This window comes from Lissotriton vulgaris, chromosome 3_1 (genome assembly GCF_964263255.1).
Source record: "Lissotriton vulgaris chromosome 3_1, aLisVul1.2, whole genome shotgun sequence".
Lineage (NCBI taxonomy): Eukaryota > Metazoa > Chordata > Amphibia > Caudata > Salamandridae > Lissotriton > Lissotriton vulgaris.
Genome location: NC_141689.1, coordinates 350,433,240 through 350,454,744, shown reverse-complemented (window position 1 = coordinate 350,454,744; position 21,505 = coordinate 350,433,240). Strand labels below are relative to the sequence as shown.

The 21,505-nt window shown below is 55.7% G+C and overlaps 1 protein-coding gene across 2 annotated transcripts in view; it reads left to right on the top strand.

Annotated features, from left to right (window-relative positions):
* Nucleotides 1–21,505, top strand: part of RICTOR (RPTOR independent companion of MTOR complex 2) — a 1,569,237-nt gene that overhangs the window by 871,028 nt on the left and 676,704 nt on the right. The gene's annotated exons all lie outside the window — the stretch shown is intronic.

The window sequence follows — 21,505 nt, the reverse complement described above, 5'->3', positions numbered from 1 at the left end:
AGTGTGTGAGGGTGCAGAGTGTGTGAGGGTGCAGAGTGTGTGAGGGTGCAGAGTGTGTGAGGCTGCAGAGTGTGTGAGGCTGCAGAGTGTGTGAGGCTGCAGAGTGTGTGAGGCTGCAGAGTGTGTGAGGCTGCAGAGTGTGTGAGGCTGCAGAGTGTGTGAGGCTGCAGAGTGTGTGAGGCTGCAGAGGGTGTGAGGCTGCAGAGTGTGTGAGGCTGCAGAGTGTGTGAGGCTGCAGAGTGTGTGAGGCTGCAGAGGGTGTGAGGCTGCAGAGGGTGCAGAGTGTGTGAGGCTGCAGAGGGTGCAGAGTGTGTGAGGCTGCAGAGGGTGCAGAGTGTGTGAGGGTGCATAGGGTGCAGAGTGTGTGAGGGTGCATAGGGTGCAGAGTGTGTGAGGGTGCATAGGGTGCAGAGTGTGAGAGGGTGCATAGGGTGCAGAGTGTGAGAGGGTGCAGAGTGTGTGAAATTATGTGGCACTGAGTGGTATTTGGAGTGTATGTGGCATTGAGTGCAGTGTAATTGTGGCGTGTAATTATGTGGCACTGAGTGTGAGGGTACGCAGAGTGTGTGAGGGTACGCAGAGTGTGTGAGGGTGCGCAGAGTGTGTGAGGGTGCGCAGAGTGTGTGAGGGTGCGCAGAGTGTGTGAGGGTGCATTGTGGGCAGTGTGTGTGAGGGTGCATTGTGGGCAGTGTGTGTGAGGGTGCAGTGTGGGCAGTGTGTGTGAGGGTGCAGTGTGGGCAGTGTGTGTGAGGGTGCACTGTGTGCAGAGTGTGAGGGTGCAGAGTGTGTGGGTGCACTGTGTGCAGAGTGTGTGAGGGTGCAGTCTGGGCAGCGTGTGTGAGGGTGCAGTGTGGGCAGCGTGTGTAGTGTGTGAGAGGGTGCAGAGTGTGAGAGGGTGCAGTGTGGGCAGCGTGTGTGAGGTTGCAGTGTGGGCAGCGTGTGTAGTGTGTGAGAGGGTGCAGAGTGTGAGAGGGTGCAGTGTTTGAGAGGGTGCAGTGTGGGCAGTGTGTGTGAGGGTGCAGTGTGTGTGTGTGTGTGTGTGTGAAGTGCCCACTATGAACTGAATGTATACAAGCACAGGTGTACAGGATCTGGTAGTCCACAAGGCATGTCTCTTTTTTTCACAGAGAGGTCACTAGCCTAGGTAGGGGTCAGGCCAGTTTGCCAACAATTAATCATGCTTGGGCTCTAGAGAGCACACACGCCAGAACTGGAGAGTCGCGATTCAGCACATGAAGGATGATTTTCAAGGGGGATGACCGTTCTTGTGTGGGCTAGACCTCCTGAAGTATAAAGTGCTTTAGAAACTCAGAAGCCTCCTACCCTCTGAATACCTGCGAGTTCTAGGAAACATGTGTATGTTTCAGTGCAGAGTGTGAGGGTGTGCAGAGTGTGAGGGTGTGCAGAGTGTGAGGGTGTGGAGGGTGTGCAGAGTGTGGTGAGGGTGTGCAGAGTGTGGTGAGGGTGTGCAGAGTGTGGTGAGGGTGTGCAGAGTGTGGTGAGGGTGCGCAGAGTGTGGTGAGGGTGCGCAGAGTGTGGTGAGGGTGCGCAGAGTGTGGTGAGGGTGCGCAGAGTGTGGTGAGGGTGCGCAGAGTGTGGTGAGGGTGCGCAGAGTGTGGTGAGGGTGCGCAGAGTGTGGTGAGGGTGCGCAGAGTGTGGTGAGGGTGCGCAGAGTGTGGTGAGGGTGCGCAGAGTGTGGTGAGGGTGCGCAGAGTGTGGTGAGGGTGCGCAGAGTGTGGTGAGGGTGCGCAGAGTGTGGTGAGGGTGCGCAGAGTGTGGTGAGGGTGCAGAGGGTGCAGTGTGTGTGAGGGTGCAGTGTGTGTGAGGGTGCAGAGGGTGCAGTGTGTGTGAGGGTGCAGAGGGTGCAGTGTGTGTGAGGGTGCAGAGTGTGCAGGTGCAGAGTGTGCAGGTGCAGAGTGTGCGGGTGCAGAGTGTGCAGGTGCAGAGTGTGCGGGTGCAGAGTGTGCGGGTGCAGAGTGTGCGGGTGCAGAGTGTGCGGGTGCGTGCAGGTGCAGAGTGTGCAGGTGCAGAGTGTGCAGGTGCAGAGTGTGCAGGTGCAGAGTGTGCAGGTGCAGAGTGTGCAGGTGCAGAGTGTGCAGGTGCAGAGTGTGTGAGGATGCAGAGGGTGCAGTGTATGTGAGGCTGCAGTTTGTGTGAGGGTGCAGTGTGTGCAGTGTTTGGGTTACAATACCATATTTGTTTACAGGCACATAACCGAGCACCTAAACAAGTACAGTCTGGATCTGAAGTGCTAAGAACCATGCTTCGTGCCATTGCTCAGAAACCTCTAAAGTCTTAAAACAAGCTTTTCACATACCTGGATTTTACCTCTAACCACAAACAGAAACAACCCCGTTTGAAGTTATATCTTTAATCCACCTTTTCTTCTGCAAAACCATCTCTCAGAGGGAACGCTTGAATAAGTCAATTCTGAAGAGTCTCTCATTAGAATCGAAAAATCTTCATTGACAGTCTGTGCATCTCTCTGGTCTTTCATCAACAGAACTGTTACTTTAAGAAACTATAGTATGTGGAAACGACCGCCTTACAAAACACATCATTGAATGTATAAAGATTCTACCAATCAGGTGAGCTTGGTTTCTCTCCTAGAACTGGATTGTAGCAGATGTCAAGAAAAACAGAGGGGAGCAAACCCAACAGCACTGGTCCACAGTCAGTGCTTGATGTGTGCCGGTCTTTGACTGTGGTGGGCAACGTCACTCATTTTTTGGGGCCGAGACTTATTTTTAATCATGTGATTTTGACTTGGGGTAAGGGAGACAGAGAGAACAAGACAGAAGAGGGACGAAGAAGAAGAATGAGGCGATTAAAAAATAGCGGCAAATGGAAAAAGCAAGGACGCAAAAAAAACAACAAGAGAACCTACACCACTCAACAGGGCTGCAGTGAATTGGAGAGGTTACATCTCACCCTTCCAGTGGCTGTTCCAGGCGAAATCACAACGGCCAAGGTCCTTTCACTGAGGTGGCTGGGTGGGTTAGTGCACCTACTGCAGAGGAGTGTGTGTGTGATTGTCTAACCTATATAAGTTTCATGTCACAGACGTCACTCTTGATACACGTACACTTCTGAGGATGAAAAACAAGTGCCACTGAGTTGCTATCTTAATGTTATTACAGCGCTTAGAGGTCTGTCTTCTTCTTGCATGCTGCAGTGTTAAGGGAAACAATTAGTTCAAGGACTGGCTGCACCTCACTGTGGGACTGGAAGCATTAAAATCGAACTGCATTTCCTTAGGGAACTGGCCGGCTCGTTAACATGAACGGTTGCTGGCAAGGTCAACTCAATCATTCATCCTTGCCAGGTGTAACGATATTGTAGGAAATGGGACCCCCGGCCGGCCAGGGCTTGCGCCACAGCCAGTCAGAGACCGCCACTCCTATGTAAAGTCGACCCCTGCTCGCCCTCTAGGTAACGCGGCGCGGGCAGTCAGGCCTATCTCGGAGGACATGTGTAAAGCATTTGCGCACGCACCCACCAACAGCAACCTCCCAGGCCTCCCACAAAAGGAACTCCACGCAAAGTATATATGAGAATAGTCTTTATATTAAGAAGGACACATAGGAACATACACTTTACAATGTGCTCGAGGCACGGCAGGGGTCACCAGGACAAAGGTACAGGGCAGGGCCAAGGGGCCACTGCCAGAAAGATGCACATGACGGTATTGGTATTGTAGACATATAACAATTGGGAGCTTCCTCGGACTAGGACTAGAACACATAATCACCAGGACATAGGTCTAGCAATAGAACTCGCTCTAACCAGCATAGACTTACATGAGGCAAGGTACACAACACACAGAGGCCCCTATCAGCAGGGCAACACTGAAGAGTTCTCCGTATCACGTTGATGTTAGTCAGTAGCACCCCCCAGGCCAGATGGCCTTCCTGAGGCAAGGGGCGCCTTAGAGTCTCGATGTCCCGAGTGGGCTGCAAGGGGGCCCAGGGCAACCCTAAACGTGGCAGCGGCCCACTAAGTGCTGGGCCGCTGGGGGACTTGGACATAGCAGGGTCCGGGACACGTGGTGGGGCCACTCGGGGCCCAGGCAGGGCCAGGGACACGTGGTGGGGCCACTCGGGGCCCAGGCAGGGCTAGGGACACGTGGTGGGGCCACTGGGGGCCCAGGCAGGGCTAGGGACACGTGGTGGGGCCACTGGGGGCCATGATGGAGCCTCGCGGGGCTCGGAACAAGAACTGCAGGCAGGCGGGGCCCCCCTCGGGGGACCCGGCATCACTGGGGGCCCCAGGGGCCGTGACGGAGCCTCACGGGGCTCAGAACAAGAACTGCAGGCAGGCGGGGCCCCCCTCGGGGGACCCGGCATCACTGGGGGCCCCAGGGGCCGTGACGGAGCCTCACGGGGCTCAGAACAAGAACTGCAGGCAGGCGGGGCCCCCCTCGGGGGACCCGGCATCACTGGGGGCCCCAGGGGCCGTGACGGAGCCTCACGGGGCTCAGGGCAAGAATGGAGGCAGGCATGCTCGCGCTGGAGGGGAGGGGCGAGCACCGACAATGTGCTCCGACGCCCGCCTCCCCTCCGGCACACTCACCACTCACCGGCTGGTCGCGCCGGTCTTTCTTCGCTCTCCGGGGCTCCCGTTCGCTCCTGGGGGCCCCGGGGGGAAACGGCACTTCTGGTGGGGGGACGCAGGGGCGCGGAGTTGGCTCCCGCTGCCCCCTGCATGGCTCGGCTTCCTCTCGTCGTCGGCACAGTACCCCCGGGCCGCCGGCCAATCAGAGCGCGGCCCGGGGAAACGTCATCAGCTCAGCCCGGGCCGACAGCCAATCAGAGCGCGGCCCGGGGGCGGGCTTCACGCGGGGTCCCGGGCTGCGGCGGTGAAACACAGGGGAAATTGACGAGGGCTCGGCTCCCTCGATAAGGCAGCCAGGGAGGGGATAAAACGAGGTAGCACTCGCTGGGGCTGCAGAGCCTCTGTCGCACGAGGCAGACGCCGGGTAGGCACCGGTCCGGTTGAGTATAGCGCGAGGACCTGGATGAAGTGCCCCCAAGGCGCTAGGCAAGCAGGAAAGCGCCCCGAGCGCTAGGAGCACAGATGAAGCGCCCCGGGGCGCTAGGACCGGGGGGGAAGCGCTCCCACGGGCTAGTGGCAGGGAAAACAGAATCCATAAGAAGTTCAGGGAGTCCATAGTTCAGGGGCAGGGCCCAGGGAGGCCAGCCAACCCTGAGCCCACGCAGCAGCACGACCCAGGCAGGGTGCCAAGCAGGAAGACGAAGAGAGCGAGAAGAGGGCCCACCCTCCTTTTATACAGGGGCTTCCTTTGTCTCCCAAAGGGGCAGGCAGGGAGCGAACCAGCCAGAACTGGTTATAAGGGGTTTCAGGTTACTGGCCAGGCCAGGGACACTGGACGCACCCCAGGGGGGGTGGAGCCAGCCTGGTGAGGGACGGCCCGGCCAGCTTCAGCCAATCAGGTGCCAGCCCACCGACTGCACACACACACCAAAGTCTAGAAGTGGCACTTCCCTTCTAGTCACACACAGGCCGCATACATCATCTCGTAGCATTCAACCTCACGAGCGCATACATACCAAACATGACCCGGCACGCCCCACACACCAGGAACTACTCGAGCCACATACATTCCCCATGCATTCCTATGGGAGGCAGGTCCCTCTCACCACACACCCACTCAGAAGGGGAACCACCATTCCCCGGACACACACAATGAGCACAAAACTTCAGGGGTGGACCTGCCAGACGGGCCAAGTCCAACACATGCCCCTCCCAGCCCAAACGCAGGGCAGACCAATCACTACCGTGATGGACTTCCCTGCTGCAGGGCGATAGAACGAGGACGCGGCCCGCACCGCCGGACCGATAGACATACACCGACTGAAAATAATAAAAGTTACAACAAAAAAACAACAACAAAAAAATAATATAAAAAAAAATGAAGACATAGGCCCAACCAGGCTACCCACCTGGTACTCCTTAGTTGTCCATGACTAGGACCAGGCCCTAAGCCATCCAGATACCACTGGTCCCTGCTAATCCGAAGTGGGGGGTGGTAACCCCTGGCCCACAATAGCCATTCTCCACTCCCATTCTCAGTGTAGCCACGACTACCACTGTTCCTTCCACCTAGGGTCCGCACCCTCAGGTTTGCCAGAGGTCACGGGCAAGAATGCCCCACCCTACCTCTACTTCTGAGGTTCCGCGTTCTCCCAGGAGAAACACCCTCAGAACACACTCTCCTACCAGTCTTGGAGCTTCCTCCCTCCACTGGTCTTCCACCTGGGAACTAAGCGTTCAGCTCTCCCCAAGGCAAGCCGCGGCAGCGCCAGCAGGTCTTCCTTGTCCGGGATACAACTTAACATACATTCAGCCAGGGCGACACCTGACGCCTAAAACACAACAGGGATACCACTTAAGATAAATTCAGCCAGGGCGACACCTGACGCCTAAAACGCAACAAGATGAGTCTCAGTGTTCAGCTCTCCCCAAGGCAAGCCGCGGCAGCGCCAGCAGGCCTTCCTTGTCCGGGATACAACTTAACATAAATTCAGCCAGGGCGACACCTGACGCCTAAAACGCAACAAGAGTCTCAGTGTTCAGCTCTCCCCAAGGCAAGCCGCGGCAGCGCCAGCAGGTCTTCCTTGTCCGGGATACAACTTAACATAAATTCAGCCAGGGCGACACCTGACGCCTAAAACGCAACAAGATGAGTTTCAGTGTTCAGCTCTCCCCAAGGCAAGCCGCGGCAGCGCCAGCAGGTCTTCCTTGTCCGGGATACAACTTAACATAAATTCAGCCAGGGCGACACCTGACGCCTAAAATGCAACAAGATGAGTCTCAGTGTTCAGCTCTCCCCAAGGCAAGCCGCGGCAGCGCCAGCAGGTCTTCCTTGTCCGGGATACAACTCAACATAAATTCAGCCAGGGCGACACCTGACGCCTAAAACACATTCCGCGGGGTAAGGAAGACATGAGCGTCAAACACATTTAGCGGGGAAAAGGGGACACACGATGCATCCAACACATTCAGCGGGGCAAGGAAGGACACTATTACCGTTGATTCAGCAAGCTCCCCATCCCAGAGAACTTACACTCCATTACTCAGCACACCTCAACATTCATCCACACTCCTTCCCCTAGACTGGTAAGACAGTTTCCCACCGCCCCTGATTCCTCAACCTGACCCTTGTGGCACAGGTACCATTACTCTAGGGAAGGGACAAGGACCACACACATTTGAAAATAATTACACAACCACCCCTGGATCCCACCCTCCTGGTGAATCCAGGAAACCAAATTTCACTAGGGAGATGATTTACCCTCCCAAGCTAGGGACACCTAACTCTCAGTGCATACGCACACATTTTTCCACAGAACGGACATTTAAGTAACCTTAAAAAACTTTCCACAGAACGGGTATTTCCATTAATCATTAAACATTTCCACAGAACAGACATTTTTTAGCAACCTGACCTGGCCCATGTGGCGCAGGCACCATTACTCCAGGGAAGGGACAGGGACCATACACATTGAACACAATTACGCTGCCACCACTGGATCCCACCCTTCTGGGGAATCCAGAAACCACATTGCGCTAGGGAGTTGATCTACCCTCCCGAGCTAGGGCCACCTAACTCATAGCGTACCAGAATACATTTTTCACAGAACCGACATTTAAGTAACCTCTTAAAACCACTAATCTCCTTTCTTCGCTACCATTTACACTGCAGAGTTTTGTAGGGAGGCCAGTTATCGTTGTGGTACTGCGCAAACACAAGTCCGGATCCCACCGCTAGCCACCAGTGTAGGAAATGGGACCCCCGGCCGGCCAGGGCTTGCGCCACAGCCAGTCAGAGACCGCCACTCCTATGTAAAGTCGACCCCTGCTCGCCCTCTAGGTAACGCGGCGCGGGCAGTCAGGCCTATCTCGGAGGACATGTGTAAAGCATTTGCGCACGCACCCACCAACAGCAACCTCCCAGGCCTCCCACAAAAGGAACTCCACGCAAAGTATATATGAGAATAGTCTTTATATTAAGAAGGACACATAGGAACATACACTTTACAATGTGCTCGAGGCACGGCAGGGGTCACCAGGACAAAGGTACAGGGCAGGGCCAAGGGGCCACTGCCAGAAAGATGCACATGACGGTATTGGTATTGTAGACATATAACAATTGGGAGCTTCCTCGGACTAGGACTAGAACACATAATCACCAGGACATAGGTCTAGCAATAGAACTCGCTCTAACCAGCATAGACTTACATGAGGCAAGGTACACAACACACAGAGGCCCCTATCAGCAGGGCAACACTGAAGAGTTCTCCGTATCACGTTGATGTTAGTCAGTAGCACCCCCCAGGCCAGACGGCCTTCCTGAGGCAAGGGGCGCCTTAGAGTCTCGATGTCCCGAGTGGGCTGCAAGGGGGCCCAGGGCAACCCTAAACGTGGCAGCGGCCCACTAAGTGCTGGGCCGCTGGGGGACTTGGACATAGCAGGGTCCGGGACACGTGGTGGGGCCACTCGGGGCCCAGGCAGGGCCAGGGACACGTGGTGGGGCCACTTGGGGCCCAGGCAGGGCTAGGGACACGTGGTGGGGCCACTGGGGGCCCAGGCAGGGCTAGGGACACGTGGTGGGGCCACTGGGGGCCCAGGCAGGGCTAGGGACACGTGGTGGGGCCACTGGGGGCCATGATGGAGCCTCGCGGGGCTCGGAACAAGAACTGCAGGCAGGCGGGGCCCCCCTCGGGGGACCCGGCATCACTGGGGGCCCCAGGGGCCGTGACGGAGCCTCACGGGGCTCAGGGCAAGAATGGAGGCAGGCATGCTCGCGCTGGAGGGGAGGGGCGAGCACCGACAATGTGCTCCGACGCCCGCCTCCCCTCCGGCACACTCACCACTCACCGGCTGGTCGCGCCGGTCTTTCTTCGCTCTCCGGGGCTCCCGTTCGCTCCTGGGGGCCCCGGGGGGAAACGGCACTTCTGGTGGGGGGACGCAGGGGCGCGGAGTTGGCTCCCGCTGCCCCCTGCATGGCTCGGCTTCCTCTCGTCGTCGGCACAGTACCCCCGGGCCGCCGGCCAATCAGAGCGCGGCCCGGGGAAACGTCATCAGCTCAGCCCGGGCCGACAGCCAATCAGAGCGCGGCCCGGGGGCGGGCTTCACGCGGGGTCCCGGGCTGCGGCGGTGAAACACAGGGGAAATTGACGAGGGCTCGGCTCCCTCGATAAGGCAGCCAGGGAGGGGATAAAACGAGGTAGCACTCGCTGGGGCTGCAGAGCCTCTGTCGCACGAGGCAGACGCCGGGTAGGCACCGGTCCGGTTGAGTATAGCGCGAGGACCTGGATGAAGTGCCCCCAAGGCGCTAGGCAAGCAGGAAAGCGCCCCGAGCGCTAGGAGCACAGATGAAGCGCCCCGGGGCGCTAGGACCGGGGGGAAGCGCTCCCACGGGCTAGTGGCAGGGAAAACAGAATCCATAAGAAGTTCAGGGAGTCCATAGTTCAGGGGCAGGGCCCAGGGAGGCCAGCCAACCCTGAGCCCACGCAGCAGCACGACCCAGGCAGGGTCCCAAGCAGGAAGACGAAGAGAGCGAGAAGAGGGCCCACCCTCCTTTTATACAGGGGCTTCCTTTGTCTCCCAAAGGGGCAGGCAGGGAGCGAACCAGCCAGAACTGGTTATAAGGGGTTTCAGGTTACTGGCCAGGCCAGGGACACTGGACGCACCCCAGGGGGGGTGGAGCCAGCCTGGTGAGGGACGGCCCGGCCAGCTTCAGCCAATCAGGTGCCAGCCCACCGACTGCACACACACACCAAAGTCTAGAAGTGGCACTTCCCTTCTAGTCACACACAGGCCGCATACATCATCTCGTAGCATTCAACCTCACGAGCGCATACATACCAAACATGACCCGGCACGCCCCACACACCAGGAACTACTCGAGCCACATACATTCCCCATGCATTCCTATGGGAGGCAGGTCCCTCTCACCACACACCCACTCAGAAGGGGAACCACCATTCCCCGGACACACACAATGAGCACAAAACTTCAGGGGTGGACCTGCCAGACGGGCCAAGTCCAACAGATATGTTGAATTTAACATGATAGCGCAAGAAAAACTGGGTTTCACACGTGAGAGCCAAAGACATTTAAAGCAAAAAGCGGTCTGTATTGGACACCCGAAAATACAAAAATAGGCCAATAAATACACAAATTTTTTTAATAAACTGCTCAAGTCCATGTTAACAGAAAACACAACCAATCAAAATCCAGGTAGTGTACAATTCATCACCCTGATACATGCCTCATGCTGGTCTACTTACAGCCAATGTCCATGAAAGAAAAGGAAAGGAGTGTGTGCTGAAAAAGCCAGTTTCCTGACACCCATGCAAATTAATCAAGGTGTGACTAGGTATTAGTGTAGATCGATGCTTGCTACTGTGGAAATAGACACTCACGCGTAACCAAAGCCTATTCCAAGAGCAACTGGTGTTTTGTAGAAATTAACTCCGCTGGATACTGCGAAAAAAACATCATGCCATCATTATTGATGCTGAAATAACTGGGAAACCATTAGATAGTGATTAGTACTCAAGCTGGACTTGAATACTAAGATGAACCACATAGATTTGAATGCCACTGCTTTGGTCGATGGCAGTAATGCTAAAAACTGAAGGATATAAAAGTACCCGTCTCTATGAGCTAGTCTTACTACTCCCCATGGGAGTGCACTCTGTACCTTGTAATCCGTTGTTACTGTTCATAAAAAGACTTCTCACAAGGAAACAGCTGACGCTGGTTTGTGCATTATGCAGCCGACCACAAGAATCCGAATTTGTTTGTTTTTACTGCATGAAAGAAGCTGCAAAAACAAGAAACGCTCTGCTTGAAAGACGCTCTGCTAAATCTTACTTATAAAAAAGCCAAGCACGTGACACTGCAGTGTCAGTACTTACCAAAAAACTTGTTGGCGAGGCTCATACCGGGAAACACTGCTTTGCTAGAAGGCGCTGGTGAAAGTATTGCGCCCGCCTCATTAACACGCAAGTTTGGAGACGGTAGGAACATAGAAAAGGGACTCTACCGTAGCAGCCATCTTAGAGTGGGCAGCATGGATAACAACAATAAAAAAACAAGACGTGTGCATGCAGAAAACTGCCGTGGGGCGGGACTTCCATTTCCTGCTGGAAGCCCGCGCCCATGGATTGGCTGGCTAGGAGAGGAGCAGTGGTGACGTGGGTCTCCCATGCCCGAGGGAGAGCCCCGCGGTGGCGGCTGTACTCCTGAGTTGCACCGATGCAGTAAGTGGGGTTTGGGGGGGTGTGCCCGTGTGTATGTATATGTGTGGCTGTGTGTCTGTTAGCTTTGCGTGTGTATATGTGTGTCCCGATGCATTGTGCGTGCGTGGGTGTATGTGTGTGTGTGCGTGCATGCGTGAGTGTGGCTGTGTGTGATTGAGAGAGGCTGCGAATGCGAGGCAGGGGATGTGCACGGCGCCGTGCCCGCCCTCGAGGAGGAATCTGAGACAGCAGAAGCGCGTGCACCAACGCTGTCTCAGATTCCCCCAAAATCGCCGACAACAGGTCCTTCGCTACGCTCGACCTAAAAACTTACTTACCTGAACTATTTTTCTCTGATGCCTAAACATATATAAAGATACTTGAAATTTTTATAAATTAGTGTGGATCTCCTTCTTGAGTCGTGTTGTCATTTATTATTCATTGTGTGTATTTGCAATTGTCTTGCACTACTCTGTTAAGTCTAAGGGTGCTCAGCCATTTACCCCCTAATAGAGCACTTTGAAATTGCATAGCAGGCCCATTCCCACTCATAAGAGAACCCCTGGACTCTTTACACAGTATATCAACTTATTGATATAGCACATAAAGAGCCAGCTTCCTACATTGGTGGTGCAGCGGTGGGAAAGAAGATTCAACATTTGCTGTACCACTTGGTTGATAAGTGATTTCACTAAGGAATCCAAAATTGACGGGTTAAAAACATTTTATCCGATTTTTAGGTCTCGCCTGAACCAATGCGCATGCGCTGACATTTAGTAAGGGCTTTAAGCTTTGGAACACACGCTTGTGCTTTTGTTTTCTTCACCTGCTATTGGCCTTTGCATGCGTCTTTCTAGGAAAGACAGCACGCAATCGACCAAAGGCGGGCACATGTCCTGCCTACTTTCTGCCCTGGCCTAGGGTCCATGGGAGCGAGCCCAGCTTTCCGCCCTCGTCATGGCTCATTAAGCACAGCATGCACTTTCAGCTCCAAACGCGGTTGCTTTCACTTTCGTGTACCGTACTTGTTTTATTTATTTATTTACTAGAGTGCCGTAATGCCTTTCTGCACAGAACACACCTCCCAAACATCAACCAGAGCTATGCCATGGCTTGTTTCTAATATTCTGCCCTCCCATTTGCCCCCTTCGAGATCCTACTCTCCAATTGCATTCTTGCAGCACCCTCCTACCCATTAGTCGTCCACCACCACCACCACTACGTCGTCCACCACCACCACCACGTCGACTACCACCACGTCGACCACCACCACGTCGACCACCTCCTCGTCCACCACCTCCACGTCCACCACCACCACGTCCACCACCACCACGTCCACCACCACCACGTCCACCACCACCACGTCCACCACCACCACCACGTCCACCACCATGTCCACCACCACCACGTCCACCACTACCACGTCCACCACCACATCCACCACCACCACCACGTCCACCACCACCACGTCCACCACCACGTCCACCACCACGTCCACCACCACCACATCCACCACCACCACCACGTCCACCACCACCACGTCCACCACCACATCAGCCACCACGTCCACCACCATGTCCACCACCACGTCCACCACCACGTCCACCACCATGTCCACCACCATGTCCACCACCATGTCCACCACCATCAGGTCCACCACTACCACGTCCAGCACCACCACGTCCACCACCACTACCACTTCCACTACCACTACCACCACCACGTCTACCACCACCCCCACGTCCACCACTACCCCCACATCCACCACTACCCCCACGTCCACCACTACCCCCACATCCACCACTACCCCCACATCCACCACTACCCCCACGTCCACCACTACCCCCACGTCCACCACTACCCCCACGTCCGCCACTACCCCCACGTCCGCCACTACCCCCTTGTTAGACGGGACCTGGAGGGTCGGCCGAGGACAAGAGGAGAGGTCTCCGGGGAGAGCCGTCTCCAGCGATCGTACAGACAAGTAACTTCCCCCCCACAGATGGACACCACACAAAGATAAGGTTTAACGATCTTTATAGGCAATTCTGAAGTACGGTAGAATGGTACAAGGAGGTCTGGACTCAGGGGTCCCCTCGATTCTAGTCTCTTGGAGGGAAAAGGGGGTAGCGGGACAGTCTTGTTACCAATCTGGTAGGTGCGATGAGATGATGGGTAGCTCACAATCCTCGAGCTCGGTGTTGTAGGCAGACGGGCCGCGGCAGCGCCAGCCGGTCCCGATGAGATCGAAGGCAGCAACGGTCCGCGGCAGCGCCAGCAGGTCCCGACGAAGATGGTAGTTACAACGAGCCGCGGCAGCGCCAGCAGGTCCCGACGTGGATGAAGGTTGCAGAAGGCCGCGGCAGCGCCAGCGGTCAGGACGACAGTTCACAAGGCAGGGCTGCGGCAGCGCCAGCAGTCCGTCAAGGATGAGTTCTTCACGGTGTCTCTCGACTCCAGGATACAACTGCCTTCCTGCTCTGGAGCTGCCCCAGTTATATGTCTGGCGCCCTTTGATATCCGGACCCTCGCACTTGGAGGTCGGGAGGTCCGGGATGAGGGAGTCCAGACACCCAGCAGGGGGGTGGAGCCAGCGCCCGGGGAGGCTGGGGGCGATCGGCACCTGGCGGGGGAGAGCCATCGACACTCCTCTCTCCCATTGACCTGCCAAGTGGTCCGATCACCTCCTGGGTGGATGGTGGTGCCGGGATGTCGGGGCCTGGCCAGGCCCAGGGTTAGGGTTAGGGTCGAGCTGAGGCCACGCGGCCTCGTGGTGCAGTGTCCAAGATGGCGGCTGGGCCCGGGCAATGGTGCTGGTGGATGCCCAGGCCGGTGATATGAAGATGTTCGGGGGCAGGTGTCCCGTGTGGGACGGGTTACGGGTGGCTTCTGGGGGTGGCTTCTGTAGAGTCGGTGTCCTGGCTCTGTCGTGCGGGGAGGGAGCGAGCCCTCGTCCGCAACTACCCCCTCGTCCGCCACTACCCCCTCGTCCGTCACTACCCCCTCGTCCGCCACTACCCCCTCGTCCGCCACTACCCCCTCGTCCGCCACTACCCCCTCGTCCGCCACTACCCCCTCGTCCGCCACTACCCCCTCGTCCGCCACTACCCCCACGTCCGCCACTACCCCCACGTCCGCCACTACCCCCACGTCCGCCACTACCCCCACGTCCGCCACTACCCCCACGTCTGCCACTACCCCCACGTCTGCCACTACCCCCACGTCCGCCACTACCCCCACGTCCGCCACTACCCCCACGTCCGCCACTACCCCCACGTCCGCCACTACCCCCACGTCCGCCACTACCCCCACGTCCGCCACTACACCCACGTCCGCCACTAAACCCACGTCCACCACCACCACGTCCACCACCACCACGTCCACCACCACATCCTCCACCAACACCACGTCCACCAGATCCACCACCATCTGAAAGAGACACGTTAGTGATAGATTCCTTACCTTAGAATATCCCCAGGCGTCAGACTGGATCCGGAAAGTTTTGCTTAGCAGTACCCCTGCGCTTCATTAGGTGGTGTCCTGCGGCTCCTCATCCATCGTATACGCCGAGATGACGTTATGGAGACAACTTAGGCACCACCCATGCGCGCTGACATCAGTATCAGTTCTTTCTGTTCGAGGCATGTGGGCTGCTGAATTCATATCTTAGCATAGATTGCCGCCTAGTGTTGGGTCCAGTTGTTTGCACTTTGTTGTCCTGGAAGAGTCTTCGAAGTATCACGAGATAGGTGACTCCTCCCCTGGACTACAGTGCGCATGGGCATCTTCTCCATCTTCCCATTGTTTTTTTCCGTCATTGGATTCGGATGCTATTCCTCAACTCCATCTTCGAAACCGAAACTTTTCAACTTTCTAAGGCCAAAAGGCCTTCTACCTCAACGGTATTGTTCTTTCGGTAAACCTTTACTCGATAACACTTTCCATCTCGATCCGGTCGTCGACGCGGGCCGTTGGGCCTTTTCGACGCCACGTGGGCCTGCTGCCGATGGAAAGGACCCCATTTAAAAGGTGCCCACTATGTCACTCCAAGTTCCCACAAACTGATACACATACAGTATGCAACAAGTTCCTCTCTCCCGAGAAAACTGCCCAACTTGTGCTCAGTTCCGGTCGAAGAAGACTATCCGGAACCGAAGGGCCGCTAGACAAGAGATGCAGCGGCAGGCACCGGAACCAGAGAACATTTTCGATGACTAACACGACCTCCCTGAAGCGGCGGTCACACTAAAATTCCTGGTGACTCGAAAAAAGGCAGCTGAGTCGACGAAAAAAACGGTCGATCCGAAAAAGGTTCTGTAGTAGATATTGATGACACCGTAAGGATCCATCACCAACCGAATGGCAAGAATGTCGTTATTCTGAGTCCGAAGCTCCTGTATCTTGAGGTTAATGTCCTGGCGAACCCAGATTGTTAGCCCCCCCGAAGGGCTACCCTTGCCACCATGAGTAGCCGGGATGTGGTATTTTAAGTATCCTGGATGATATTTTATGTTCTGTAGTAGGGGATCTCTGTGTATAGTCATAATCTAGTGAATAGTCCCGCCCATGTGCGTGGACCCCGGCAATCAAAAATAATCTCTTAAATTGTCAAATCATGCAGAACTGCAAAGACACTTAAGAGAGAATTTAAAGACAAATAATGCAGCCTATATCCACAGGCTACACTGTCCAGTACTTCAACTAGAAATTCCACCAAACCCAAACCACGCACAACACAGCCTGCCCAGTTTCTTCCATAGAGAAACTTGCCTCTACCAGTAAAAGACTCTGGAATGATAGAGAGAAAGGCATGGACAGACAAGCCCCATAGGCTGTCATTATGTGGCTTAAATAGGATACTGTGCCTTTAAGAGAACTTTCCAGAACTTCTCCCAGTATCCCAGAATGCACAGCAGGTCCCTTTTACTTTCAGTTCTTTTTTCCGGCTCCTGCTTACAGGACCCTGGCATTGAGCTCTCCCTTTTTCAAGGGTTTATATTGGATTTTTGTTCACATTTTGATAAAAGTGTTTGCAGTTTATATTTCTTGGTGTTTCCCTTCACTCCTGTGTGTTTGTTCAGGCTTTTTAGTGCTCTAAAATGCCTGCTCTTTTCGACAAATGCCCAGCATGTGGAAGGAAGAAGCCCAAGACTGATCCACACGACGTCTGCATTATCTGTCTCCCTGAAGCACATGTCCCTGAAGAATGTGACATCTGCCAGAACCTCTCAGCAAGGACCCTGAAGAAAAGGCGGAAGATTAGGCTTCAAGGCCTAGAAGAGAGACGACTGCAGGCTGCTGGTGGGTCTGGGCAGGCTGGGAAGGTTCCCTCTGCCTCTGCTGAGGCCTCTGGGGGGCTCCCCAGATGCAGGAAGACCAGCAAACGGTCCCGGTCTCCATCGGCGTCGATTGCATCGACGACGACGTCGAGAGAGATGACGCCGGTGTGTTCCCCGGGGCTCTGGGTCGAGACGGCGTGAAGATTCGACGTCTAAGAGCCTGGGTAGGCCTCCGTCGAAACCACTTTCAACGGCGTCTTCGTCGTCGACGTCAGCGTGGAGCTATCGGTGTCTAAGGAGAAGCGACCGGTGTCGGCGCTCGCCGTCGAGGCGATACCGCCGGTCGCCGTCGAGAAGACGGTCGGCGTGGAGGGGTTCCTCGGCGTCGAGGACCTCGAGAAAGCGGACGGCGTCGAGGAGGAGTAGCCGCTCGCCGTCAAGATTCGAACGGTCGACATCGCGGAGGCGGCGTTCGGCGTCGAGGAAGGAGAGGTCGACGTTTCGGAGGCGACGTTCGACGCCGGAGGCGCGGAAGCGACATTCGACACCGGAAAAGCGACGCTCGGAGTCGAGGAGGAAGAGATCGGCGTCGAGGAGTTGTTCCTACTCCCCATAGCGGCGCAGAAGGAGTTCTGGTGCCAGAAGTCACGTTGAGTCTGGTGGAGGACGCCGGAGACGGCGTTCACCTACTGGAGGGGCTGGTTCGCAGTCCCCTCCTCCGAAGAAGTCACTGGGCTCGGTGTACTCGGTGGTATATACACCACCTCGGCCGAAGGCGCCTCCTCCCCCTGTACCTAAGGAGGATCCTCCCGTCAACCCTCCTCTTACACCACTTCCTCCCTCAGGACAACCACCACCAACGCCCCCGCCGCATGGGCTTGCCCCTCGGCCGGAGATAACTCCTGTTCCTCCGCCAAGGTCGGTGTCACTGCCTCCTCTTCCTACACCACCTAAGGGGACTCCTAGACCAAGACCCCAGGATAGGCCACGGAAGACGCCTCCACGGAAACCAGCGGAGCGCCCACGAACTGGGAGGTCGCGCTCTCGCTCCAGGAGGAGGGAACGGTCACGCAACAGGTCGTCCACGCGGTCGAGACGCCACCATAGGAGGCACAGGTCTCGCTCTCATTCGAGGTCCTCAGGGACCAGGGACTCCTCTCCGACTTTGTCGGGGTCGCCGGACACAAGGGTGTCGCCGGTTGATGATCTGGTGGCATTTCACAATGTCCTGTTAAGAGGCGCAGCAAAATTGACGGTGCCCACGCCCAAGACATCGGTAATTTTCGAGACACTGCACCAGAAGCACCTATCTCGTCCACTACTGCCACTGGTACCGGGCCTGGAGGAACCGGCCATGGACCTTTTTCTCACCCCGGCGGTGACTAAGGCGGCCCCCTCGAGACTACAGAAAAAATTCCGGGCTCCCGATTCTGATCCGGCTTTTCTAAGCTCCTCCAGGTTATGTGATAGTGACGGCGGCCCGCAAACAGCATGCTACCACCCCGTCAACCACAGTCCCCCCAGACAAAGAGTCTAGATGGATGAATTTGGCTGGAAGGAAGGTGTGTGGTACATCGGCGACCTCTATGAAGGCTGCGAGTGCCACAGCTTTGTTGGGACGCTATGACCGTGCCCTCTGGGACTCCCTCCAGCAGCTTGCGGAACACTTGCCTCGCGAGAAGCGGGAAGACTTCCAGGAAGTGCTGAACGAAGGGATGCTGGTAGCGATTCAGATTATCAGCGCTGCAGCCGATTCGTCCCTCTTGGCGGCGCATGGCTTTTGCCATGGGATTAACCAGCGACGACATGCCTGGCTCCGCCTTACGTCACTGAAACCTGACTCACAGCATTCTCTGGCGAAACCCTATTTGGAAACATGCGGATGATGAAATGGCCCGCATGAAGGCGGAGGCCGAAACACTCACGGCTGTGGGTCCAGAGAAGCCCAAAGAGACTAAGAAATCGTACCGCCCGTTCCAAAGACAGTTCAGTGGACAGGGCCGTCCTGACTCGTGCAGATCCGGTTGCTCCCCTCTGTCCTCCTGGGTATCGTAGCGCTACTCCTACGCTGCTTGTGCTCTGTGCATTCTTCCTGCTATAATATCATTGCGCTGCATTGTGTCTTAAACGTGCTCTGACCTTAGCGCTGCTTTGCTGCTTTGTTATTTATTGAACTGTGCTCAATTTCATAGCGCCGCTTTATACTTTTAAAGTGCTGTGTTCATAGCGCTACTTTGTGACCCCTCACAGCGTTCACCACTCAGCCATTTCATTTGTAAATTAATTGTTTTAGTAATAGCGCTCCACTGCTCGCCCCAACCTCTCCCTGCGTAAAGTTGTTGTTATTGTTGCAGCCATTTGCTTGTTGTGACGTCCAAGCCCGTCCCTCCAATCACGCTCCCGCCTCCCAGCTGAGCCTGCCTCGCCCCTCCCCTCCTACTATCCACTTATGACAGAAGCATTTGCGCGCAGCGTTTACGCGCAGCGATCGCGCCCCAGTCACGCCGAAGGTGCGCCAAAGGTAAGCCCGTCTACGCCCATCCGCGCCTGGACCGCGCCCAGCGACAGACCCCCTGGCCCTCGTACCACCCACCCCACCCGCATTACATACAACGCCACTACCCTCTTAGCCCTAAACCCCGGCCGCCTTCCCAACTGCGCCCAAGCCGCTCCTGGACACACCCATGGACCCTTCTCTTGCAACTCCTGCAAGTTCGACGGCACCAAGAACAACTCCTCATCCTTGAACACAAAACAGATATCTAAAACCAACCACCTACAATGCATCCTGCTCAACACCCGCTCAGTCCACAGGCACGCCATCGACCTCTGGAATCTACTAGACACCATCTCTCCGGACGTCGCCTTCCTAACAGAAACTTGGATGAACGCCTCATCAGCCCCAGACATCACCATTGCCATCCCGGAAGGCTACAAGATCATCCGTAAGGACCGCACCGACCAAACAGGAGGAGGCATCGCTATCGTCCATAAGAATTCCATCCGCATCTCAACCAGCTCAGACGTCAACCTTGCCAGCACCGAACACCTTCACTTCCAGATCCACACCGACCCCAAGACCACACTCGGAGGCACCCTCCTCTACCGGCCCCCAGGACCCCGTGCACAATTCAGTGACGACATCACTGATTTTATCACCCCACACGCCCTCCCCTCCGAGGAATACATTCTATTGGGAGACCTCAACTTTCACCTGAAAAAGAGCAATGACAGCAACGCCGCCACCCTTCTGGACAATCTCGCCAACCTCGGACTCAAACAACTTGTCACTACCCCCACCCACATTGCAGGTCACACACTCGACCCTATCTTCACCTCCGGCAAACATGTCTCCTTCAGTCACACCACAGCTCTCCATTGGACGGACCACAGCTGCGTTCACTTTATCTACAATAAGACCACAACCCACAACCATCCTCAACCTACTCTGCGAAGAAACTGGAACAAAATCACCATCGACCAGATCTCCTCATCGCTTCTCCAAAACCCCCCTGCCCACTCCTCAAACCCCGACCAAGCAGCCATTAACCTCACCCAATGGCTATCCAACAGCGCCGACATCCTAGCACCGTTGAAAAAACGTCAAATCAAACTAGGCAGAAAAAACGCCCCCTGGTTCAACGATGATCTTAAGAAATCTAAGAAACTCTGTCGCTCCCTCGAGAAGGCCTGGAAAAAAGACCCAAACACCAGCACCAGGGACGCCTTCAAAAACGCCACCCGCATACACCACCAACTTATCCGGTCTGCCAAGAAAGCCGCATTCAAAGACCGACTAGATAACAACGCCCACAACAGCAAGGAATTATTCAATATCGTCAAAGAATTTACCAACCCCTCAGCAAACTCCAACGACATCACCCCCTCGCAAGCCCTCTGCGACTCCCTAGCTTCATTCTTCCACAACAAAATCGCTGACATCCATGAACTCCATCCACTCAGGATCCCCCACACACCCATGCCCTCACCACATCTTCAACAAAGCAGACTCCATCATAGCACCACACCTCCGAGACGTCATCAACCGCTCCCTCAACTCCGCCACCTTCCCGGAAAGCTGGAAACACGCAGAACTCAGCGCCCTTCTGAAAAAACCCACAGCTGACCCCACCGAACTCAAAAACTACCGCCCCATCTCGCTCCTTCCATTCCCGGCCAAAGTCATCGAGAAAGCTGTCAACAACCAGCTCGCAGCCTTCCTTGAAACCAACAAATCCCTCGACTCCTCACAGTCCGGCTTCCGAGCCAAACACAGCACTGAGACCGCCCTCATCGCAGCAACAGACAACATTCGAACTCTACTGGACAATGGAGACACAGTCGCCCTCATCCTCCTCGACCTCTCCGCAGCCTTCGACACAGTCTGTCATAGCACCCTATTACAGCGCCTCAATAACATCGGAATCCAAGGAAAAGCACTGGAATGGATCACATCGTTCCTCACCGGAAGAACCCAGAGAGTCCGCCTCCCACCATTCAAGTCAGAGGCCACTGAAGTCATCTGCGGCGTGCCACAAGGATCTTCACTCAGCCCCACCCTCTTCAACGTATACATGAGCCCCCTCGCGGCTATCGTTCGCCAACACAACCTCAACATCATCTCCTACGCTGATGACACTCAACTGATCCTATCACTCACCAGAGACCCTAACATTGCCAAAACCAACCTACATGAAGGAATGAAAGAAGTAGCCGAGTGGATGAAGCACAGCCGTCTGAAACTGAACTCAGACAAAACAGAAGTCCTTATCCTGGGTACCTCCCCCTCCGCCTGGGATGACTCTTGGTGGCCAGAGGCCCTTGGAAAAGCACCCATCCCGACGGACCACGCACGTAACCTGGGCTTCATCCTGGACTCCTCACTCTCTATGAACAGACAAGTCAATACCGTTTCATCATCTTGCTTCAACATTCTTCGCATGCTCAAAAAAA